Here is a 9,553-nt window from a genome sequence, read left to right on the forward strand (position 1 = left end):
CGCCCAGCATCCGATTAAACCGCTCAGTGAGACCGTTCGTCTGAGGGTGGTAGGCAGTACACGTCCGATGTACAATGTTGCACTGCTGGAGAAGTGCTTGAAATACATCGGAGAGAAATACGCGGCCACGGTCACTGAGGAGTTCGCGAGGAGGACCGTGTCGAAGCAGAAAATGCTTGAGGATGAAAGAGGCGACGTCCTGTGCTGTCACCGTGGGAAGAGCAGTGGTTTCGGCGTATCGTGTAAGGTGGTCGACAGCAATGATAGCCCATCGCTTTCCCGCCGTGATCAAAGGTAAAGGTCCATAAAGCGGTCCATAACGCGGCCGAATGGGTGGTCTGGGCATGGAATTGGCTGTAATGAACCTGCGGCAGGATGCGGTGGTTTTTTTCGTCGCTGGCACTAGTGGCAGCCGCGAATGCACTTGCGGACAAAGCGAAACATTCCGCCCCAGTAGTACATTTTGCGTAAGCGCTCATAGGTCTTGAAGACACCACCATGAGCGCACTGCAGGTCGGAGTGAAAGGATGCGCAAATTGTAGAGCGCAGCGTTCTGGGGATAACTCGGAGCCACTTCCTGCCATCTGGCGAGTAGTTGCGCCGGTAGAAGAGGCCTTCACGGATGCTGAAGTGCGACGCTTGGCGTCGCAGTGTTCGAGTGGTTGAGACGGTGGGTGCCTCGGATAAAACGTCAAGAAGCGAAGCGATCCAGGGATCCTGGCGCTGTGCAGAGGAGACGGTGGCCACGTCAAGAGCTGATAATGGGTGGTCTATAGTGGATATGGACGCAGTTTCGGTGGATAGTGGTGACCGCGACAGTGCATCCACATCGGCATACTTGCGTCCGGAACGATAGATAACGCAGATGTCAAACTCTTCAAGTCGAAGAGCCAAGTGGGCAAGGTGACCTGGTGGATCCTTCAACGAAGACAACCAACATAATCCATGATGGTCGGTAACATCAGACGTGCGGCCATATAAGTAAGGGCGGAACTTGGCAAGCGCCCAGACTAGTGCCAAGCGTTCTTTCTCGGTGACGCTATAGTTTGACTCAGCCTTGGTGAGCGTTCTGCTGGCGTATGCGACAACATACTCTGGGAACCCAGGCTTTCGTTGTACGCGAACAGCACCGAGGCAGACACCACTGATGTAAGTGTGCACCTCAGTTGCGGCCGTAGGATCGCAGTGGCTCAGTATAGGTGGTGACGTCAGAAGACGGCGAAGGGTGGAGAAGTCTTGGTCAAACTCAGAAGACCATGACGAGAGATTGGAGGCGGTGCTTAAAAGTTGGGTCAAAGGGGCAATTATACAGGCGAAGTTGCGCACAAACCGACGAAAGTAGGAGCATAACTCTATGAAACTTCGTAACTGCTTTAGAGTCGTCGGTTTGGGCAAGTCGGTCACGGCCCGTAGTTTAGCCGGGTCCGGAAGCACACCGTCCTTTGATACGACGTGACTGAGAATTGTAACTTATTGCGCAGCAAAGCGGCACTTCTTGAGATTTAGTTGCAGCTTAGCGGTGTTCAGACACGTCAGGACATGGTTGAGGCGTTCGAGATGGGTTGCGAAATCTGGCGCAAAGACAACAATGTCGTCGAGATAGCAGAGACACATGTGCCACTTCAAACCCTGCAGAACCGAGTCCATCATGCGCTCGAAGGTGGCAGTCGCATTGCAGAGGCCGAACGGCATGACATTGAATTCATATAGACCATCAGGCGTGACGAAGGCTGTCTTTGAACGGTCGGCCTCTGCTAAAGGCAGCAGCCAATACCCGGAACGCAAATCTAACGACGAAAAAAACTCAGCATGTTGTAGGCAATCAAGGACATCGTCAATAAAGGTAAAGGGTACACGTCTTTTCGAGTGACCTTGTTTAGGCTCCCGGTGATCCACGCAGTAGCGAATCGATCCATGCTTTTTTTAACGAGAACCAAAGGGGATGCCCACGGACTTTATGAAAGGTGAATAAGGTCGCCTAGAAGCATATCGTCAACCTGGTCGGTAATAACTTGACGTTCCGCGGGGGGGACATGGTAAGAGCGTTGTCGCACTCGCGTGTTGGAGCCGGTGTCGATGTAGTGAACAATGGTAGAAGTTCGGCCAAGGGCACACTGGGCAACATCGAAAAAGTCGCGGAACTGGTAGATCAGCTGGAGAAGAGCAGAGCGTTCAAATGGTGACAGCCCGTCTGCGATCGACGAATCGAATAGGTCGGCAGCTGGTACATCAGAAGGATTAAGAGCACTGACGACGTCGAGGTCACGTCAAGCTGAATCTTGCTTCACAGAAAAAATTTGGCCGATATCAACGGGTTGCACGCATTCACCTTTAAGCAGTTTGATGGGATACGGAAGAGGATTTGTGAGGCAGAGAGCGCTTGTTCCATTCGAAATACAGAGGGTCGAATAAGGCAGAAGAAGTGGCTTCTGACTTAAAAGGAGGCATGATGGTTCAAAGAATGCAGCTTCATCACTTATGCGGTTAAAGAACACGGGGAGCAAAACAACTGCTGTCGGCGGAATTTGTGTCTTCTGTTACGACTACTTTGTGTGCGACCTGCTGAGCGGGGTTGTAGGACTGGTCACACAATGGGAAGAGCTTAAGTTCAGATCTGGTATAATCAATAACGGCGTGATTATACGATAGAAAGTCCCAGCCAAGTATGATGTCGTGCGAGCAGGATGAAAGGAGGATAAACTCAACAATGTAGTGCTCCATAGCGATAATAAGTCGAGCAGTGCAGGTAGCTATAGGCCGAACAGGGTCTCCATTCGCTGTACGTAAGGGCATCATCTCAATATGCGTGTTCACCTTCCGAAGCTTGCGGCAAAGTGTGGCGTCTATAATAGAAACTGCAGCACCGGTATCGACAAGAGCATATGCCCGTGTGCATGCTACAAAAACTTCGACACTATTCGACGGCAAAGTTCGAGGACTTGAGCATTGCGACAGCGCATTTCTTGCCTCACGAACTGCGGAGGCTAGTTTCCCTCATTTTCAGAGGCTGGTCGACGACGCATGGGCGACAAGGAGCGGCGACGGGGTGAATGTGAGCGATGAGACGTGGGTTGCGGATAGTCAGACGTGCTTGTTTGGGTACCTGGACTTTCATAACGAAAGCGGGGACGATCCATGTAGTTCGGTGAACGGGCGTCTGAGTATCCTCGTGCGCGACGGCGCCAGAATCGGGCGATATGACTAGGGCCACCGCATGCAAAACAGATCGGTCGGTTGTCGAACGTTCGCAGGGATTTGCAGTGATGGGAGCAGCCCAAGTCGCGGATGGCTGAATCGGGGCTGCAGCATGCGACACACCATGGGACGGTAAGGGTTGTTGAAGGTGCTGCCGCTTTAGTACCTCAGCGTAACTAAGAGGTGTGGCGTAAGGTTGCAGCTGAATGGGCACCGGCATGGCCTTGGAAATCTGTTCTTGGATGACGTTTAGAAGCACGGGAGCCAACGGGATTGGTCGCTGCAGTTGCTGCTCCTGACGCTGAGCAAACGGCAGGAGAGAGAACTGACGGGCTACCTCCTCACGCACAAATTCTTTCATTTGTGCAAGAAGGTATGACTGGCCAGGCACGATGTCCAGTGCAGCGAGTCGTTGATTGTACGTGTGAGATGAACGCCGGGTGAAAACCGCTGCCTTCTCAATTCGTCATAGGTGTGGCACAGAGTTACCACTTCAGACACAGTGTCAGGAGACTCCGCAAGAAGTATCTGAAAGACATTGTCGTCAACACCCTTCATAATATGCTGTATTTTGGCACTCTCGCTCATTGAGGCATCGGCGCGCCTGCAGAGATCGATTATGTCCTCAATATAGGCGGTAAAAGTTTCATTTGGTTACTGTGCCCATGTGCGCAGCCGTTGCTCGGCGCGTAACTTCCGTACGGCAGGGCGACCAAAAATGGTAGATATTGCCTCCTTAAAAGCGGACCAGTTCTCAAATTCCGATTCGTGGTGCGTATACCACAGCTTCGGAACGCCAGCCAGGTAAAAATTCGTGGTACTCAACTTAGCAGCGTCATCCCACTTGTTGAGTGCACTAACTTTTTCGTAGGCCGACAGCCAGTCCTCGACGTCCTAGTCTTCCGTACCCGAAAATACCGGGGGGTCTCACTGGCGAACCGGGCCGGGGCAAACGGCGGCTGGGAGAGATGGCGGTGGTTGGGCAGCGTCAGCTTGCATGGTCGAGTGCAACGTGGGGGATTGGAGTTCCAGGGTGCTGGTGACGTGCGTACCCAGCACGATCCACCAAATGTAAGGAGGTTTATTGGACGAGTCCAACTAATAAACGGTAGCTCGGAACAGTACGTCGGGAGCACGAGATGGTGGTGTTCGAGCGCCGATCTCGTGTCCTCCACTTTTGATTGTGGTCGGGATGTCATTCCCTTCGTTTCTTTATTACACACATAATAATTGGATGAGAAAGTAATTGTAATTTAAATACATTTGTTCTGACAAGATAAATAGAGAAAGTGGGCGCATAGTGGGTCGAGCACGAGCTGCCGAATAAGTAATGAACACAAAAATTTTAAAGGCTGATCTTTAAGTCGGGATTGCAATGAGGGAAGCTGATTGGATTCCATAAGTGACAAGGCGGAATGCTGGTGGCCGTATTTAGAGAAAATAGGTCGCACAACCTTTCGCTGAATGTTTCAAGTGCGTTAATGTCAACGTTACTGCGCGGTCCAAAATATCAACACAAACTCAAGGTTAGTCCGGATCAAATGCTCATACGCCAGACGGCTTACATGGGGTGCTGAATCTTTAAGCTTGTGTTGTAAAAAGCAAAGTTTGCGAAGAACAGCATAGCATGTATAAGCAATATCGCTCTTCCAGCCCATGTTGCATGTCAGAGTAACACCTAGGTACTTATACTTACAAACCACTGTTAAGAATTTACAGCCCATGAAATACGAAAATTTAAGGGGACTAAGTCACTTTGTGAAGCGAAGAGGCACAGTTTTATCCTTTTTCAGAATCATACCCCGTTTGTCACCCGAGGTAAGCATAATTTTGAAGGCTATGTTACGGGCAATCTGAATGTCGGTGACATTAATATCATTATAAAGAACGCAATCATCTGCGAAGAAGCCGATCTTTAATGGTTCATTATCAACTGCGACTAAATAACTAACGTAAGTAAGGAACGAAAGTGGCCTCCGGAAACTGCGCCGAGCGACCCCTCATTACACCGGAGGAGCGCTACTTCTTTTTCCATTATTTCAACATATTGCCTGCAATCATTGACGTAAGCGGAAACACAGCAAATAAGAAAATCCGGAAGGCCACTCTTGTGTACTTTCTGCATTAGTTTACCGTGAGGAAGGTGATCTTGCGGCCTTGGTGTAGTCTAGGAAGACCCATCCGATCTAGAGTGGGAGCCAAAAAATTGTGCAACGGCAACAAACTGAGTAACGGATGAAAATCATTTTCTAAAACCAAGTTGGCAAGATGATGTTACTGTCGTCTGAAAGTTTGGTGATGCTGGTGGCTACAATATTCTCAAGAATCTTACAACTAGAAATTATATATTTGGGCCGATAATTCACAACTGACAACGAATGTCTGTTTTTTGTTATAGCAACTAAGCGTGCTAATTTCCGTTCATGGCAAATGTAAGAAGGTTTTAAGGAAAACTGAAATACAATTTTAGGAGAAAGTTCGCTAATGATTCAGCATAGCACTGAAGGAAGGCGTTGGGTATACTATCCGGTGCAGGTAATGACTTTGCCTTTAGTTTTAAACGCATGTTCAACGCACCTTCATACAACACAAGATTCTTATGAAAAAGATTTAACGAGAAACCTGCGGAGTTATTCATAGATGAAACAAAAACACACTACAAAATTGAACGCTAAAATGATCATCGACAACCTGCGGGCCATGCAGTATTTCATTGTTATGTGGTATCTTAAGAACTGGTTGCTTGCGCTCCTTAATATTAAAGCGAATCTTTTTATGGCTCGCTGATAAGTATGTGAGCGTCGAAAACGCAATGTAGGAAAGCCAACTTACACCTCTGCATGAAACACTACAATTTACAGTCGCAGTTGTACCAATAAGAATAATGGGAACAATCTCATTGAGCAGCTGCTGGTGGGCAAGTTGGCTATACATGATTACAACGAAGGCGCCAAAAAAAATGACGGATGAAGGAAGCACCCTACGTGGTTGTCCGGGGTCGCCTTGCTACGTCGGTTATTTGGCGCCTTCGTTGTAATCAAACAATGTCACGCTCTCGGCCAATGGGCAAACCCCTCGCTACCCATACGAACTGTATATATCTGCATTGCATTACGCGCGTGACGCAATACACTCCTCACCATCGGCATGGGCAGGTCGCGGGTGCAGCGCACGGTAGAAAAAGAGGCTGCCTTACGCGAACGTAAGGGCTAATGCTATCGTGCGCCTAAGGCCGATCTTGTGTATCGGCAACGGCATGCATAAGCTATGCGTACCGGTCGACAATCTTATCCGAGCGTGCGCATCAACTAGAGGGAAGGCAGGCGTGATCGCCGCACTGACCCCGAGGTTCAGAACCAGGATAGCGTGGCCGAACGCCAGCTACCCGACGCAAAACCAGCTCAAGAGACGAAACTCTCCTTTGAAGGTTATGCTCGTCTCGGAGTCCAAAATGCGGCTGAGCCGCACGTCGACGACGAGATTGTAGTACGAAAGAAAGTCGGTTCCGAAGACGGGCTGGCGCGAGGCCGCGCTGACAAAGATCCTGCGAAAGGTACGTCGGAAGGCCATGTCAAGAGCCATCGACTTTCGTCCTTGGGTCCGGATGGTCGATCCGTTGACCGATTTTATGACCGAGCGTTATTACCCCTGTGGGCAGAGTATTAGCACTCTGCGGAAGAGTACTAGCACTGTCTTGCGGCGGAGTAACAATACTCTTTAAGGAGGGGTTGACCTAATCTCTCTCAAAGAGGGTCGTTGTACTCTCGAAAAAATAGTGAACTATGAAACAAGCAGATAATTCCTCAAAGAGAGTGCCCGGCACTCTCTTTCTTTTTAGAGTGAATGCCGGGTGTCCCAACTATCCTGCACCAAGATTTAAAAATATGCAAATGCCGTGTAGCTAGACAAAAGCAAGGTAACCTTGTTGATCGGTGCTTGCAGATACTCAGGTTATGTTTTGATTCCGCCTAATTACATACTTAGTCATAATGAACTTCTCAAATATTACAATTAGATGAAAAGTGTCAGGAAGAGAATTGTAGAGCAACATGACAAAACTGCCGATGCAGCTTTCTGTTGCTCAATAAGTGCTGCATAAAGCTGTTTTTCCGATCGTAAAAGAAACCCACGAATGCTCGCAAATTTCCACGAGCGGCGAGTCGCGCTGCAATATTGCGCGCATTCGCAGGCTTCTTGGGCACTCGGAAAACACTGTTATGTAGCACGTATTAAGTACTGTGGGAAAAGTGACACGGTACGATGCTGCTGCTGCTCCTGATGATGATGATGATCGAGCTTCATTGGTATCCCTTTTCAAACGCGTTGGTTACATGGTCACTTAGCCTGCTCCATTTGGGGCGCTGTAAAGTAAAATAATCCCAGTATGTTTTCATTCCAATCTCCTGATGTCCAATTTACTTAACCGCTGACATAAGCATCTGGCGGTGACCTGCCACGTTTACTGGACAGCCGTATCAAACGCTCTCCTCAATTAGAAGAGGTAACTTTTGTTTCCTCTCTAAACGAATAGAATTGCCTGTCCATTGAGCGGATTTTTTTAATTGGCTGACAAGGAGCGAACAACACGCTCAAATGGAGAGGTTTTGGAGTGGGCCCAGCAAGCGCACTGAAAATAGATGACGGCATGAAGAGGGCGGTGCCGTCATCTACGATTCCCTTGCTTTTCCTTGTAGTCACTTTCCCTTGCATAGCTTGCGGTGGCTGATGGTAAATCGCGCAACGGAAGATTAAGAATGCCGGTAAAACGGATCCTCAACAAAGAAGAGTTGGCGGAGCAATGTCGTCAATATGCCGAAAGAGCCCGACAACGTTATATAGCCACGCGAAAAGCGTTATACTAAAATAAACTCGTGCTCTACGGCAGGTAGGAGTAGCCAGAGCCTGAGTAATCAATTGGCAGCAACAACCTTCCTTTCGAAACGGCGCTGCCTAAGGCTATTCAGAAAAAGAAATCAGTTTGTCTCGGCATATTAATACCTCTTTAACTCGTACAGGGGCCCTATAGCGTGGACGTATTCCAATATGTTTTTATTCCAATGTCCTGACGTCAAATTTGCATAACTGCCGACGCAAGCATTGGGTGGTGACAAGCAGGGTTGTCTGAACTGACCAATCATAGGCTCTCCTCGTTTATCGGAAGTATTTTTGTTTGCTTTAAAAACAAATAACATGCCCTACAGTGAGCGACTTGCCTTATCTAATTGGATGACAAGAGGGGAGGTTAACGCTCCACTGGCGACGGATTCGATGAGGCCGAGCCAGTGCACGGAAAATCGATAACTGGAGGAAGAGGGCGGTGTCGGCGTCTGTGATTGCGCCCTTTTCCCTTATTTGGCTTGAGGTGGCTGGTAGAAAATTGCGGTGGCATGCAAAAGAAGGCAAAGAATGCCGCTAAACCAGATCCTCCGCAAAGCGTTATCAGAGCGAGGCCGTAAACGTGCCGAAAGTGTTTTAGAACGTTACATGGACACGCAAAAAGAGATTTATTATACGCAAATAAACCCATGATCTCCGACACGTGCGAGTTACCAGTTCCTGAGTTATCGGCGGCCGCCATGTTTTATTTCTTTCGGAACTAGGCAGCGCGCACCTATTCAGAAAGAAATTCAGTTTTGTTCGGCATATTAATGCATCTTTAATGCCTACACGTCACTTTGAGCCGGTGAGTGGTCGCGGTTTTGTGACGTCACGTGACAGACAGGTGAAGGGGATGCAGCCCGAAAACATTTGACCGGTAACCGAGGGTTAATGGCTAAAAGGTGTCGAATCAGAAATAACTACTTTTTTTTGTCCAATGATGCATAATCCGTGCGTACGCATCATATCAGATGGCGAACTATCGCGGTTTTTGTGACGTCACGTGACAAACAGGCGTAGCGGAATGGTCCAAAAAATTTTTGACCAATCGTGGAGGGCTGATTGCAGAATTGGAATAGAAAAGTTTCGAAATTCTTTACCTTACAACACCCTTATTCAGGCAAGCAATGTATAATGTTTTCTGCCATTTTTTATATGCATTTTTCCCCCTTTTTTATTCCTCAAGCTTTAACTACCTTGTACTACCTGCGCATCTGCTACATGCAATGCCACCTGGTGTAATATTATGCAACTTCAATGTAACGTGTGCACATATCTAGGCTGCGCAGCTTCTGCATGTCATCGTCCCTTGAGCTGATGCGTGTGGACCGCGTCACGAGAGATGAGACAACGGATTGCTTGGGTGAAGGTGCGTTGCATGAATTAAAATTTAAGTAACGGCCGTTATTAGTCGCCTTCCCCTACACAGTAAATGAGAGTGCCGCTCTACATCGGCGCATGGGGACGTTGAATCAGGGAA

Source organism: Dermacentor albipictus, chromosome 1, assembly GCF_038994185.2.
Source record: "Dermacentor albipictus isolate Rhodes 1998 colony chromosome 1, USDA_Dalb.pri_finalv2, whole genome shotgun sequence".
Classification (NCBI taxonomy): domain Eukaryota; kingdom Metazoa; phylum Arthropoda; class Arachnida; order Ixodida; family Ixodidae; genus Dermacentor; species Dermacentor albipictus.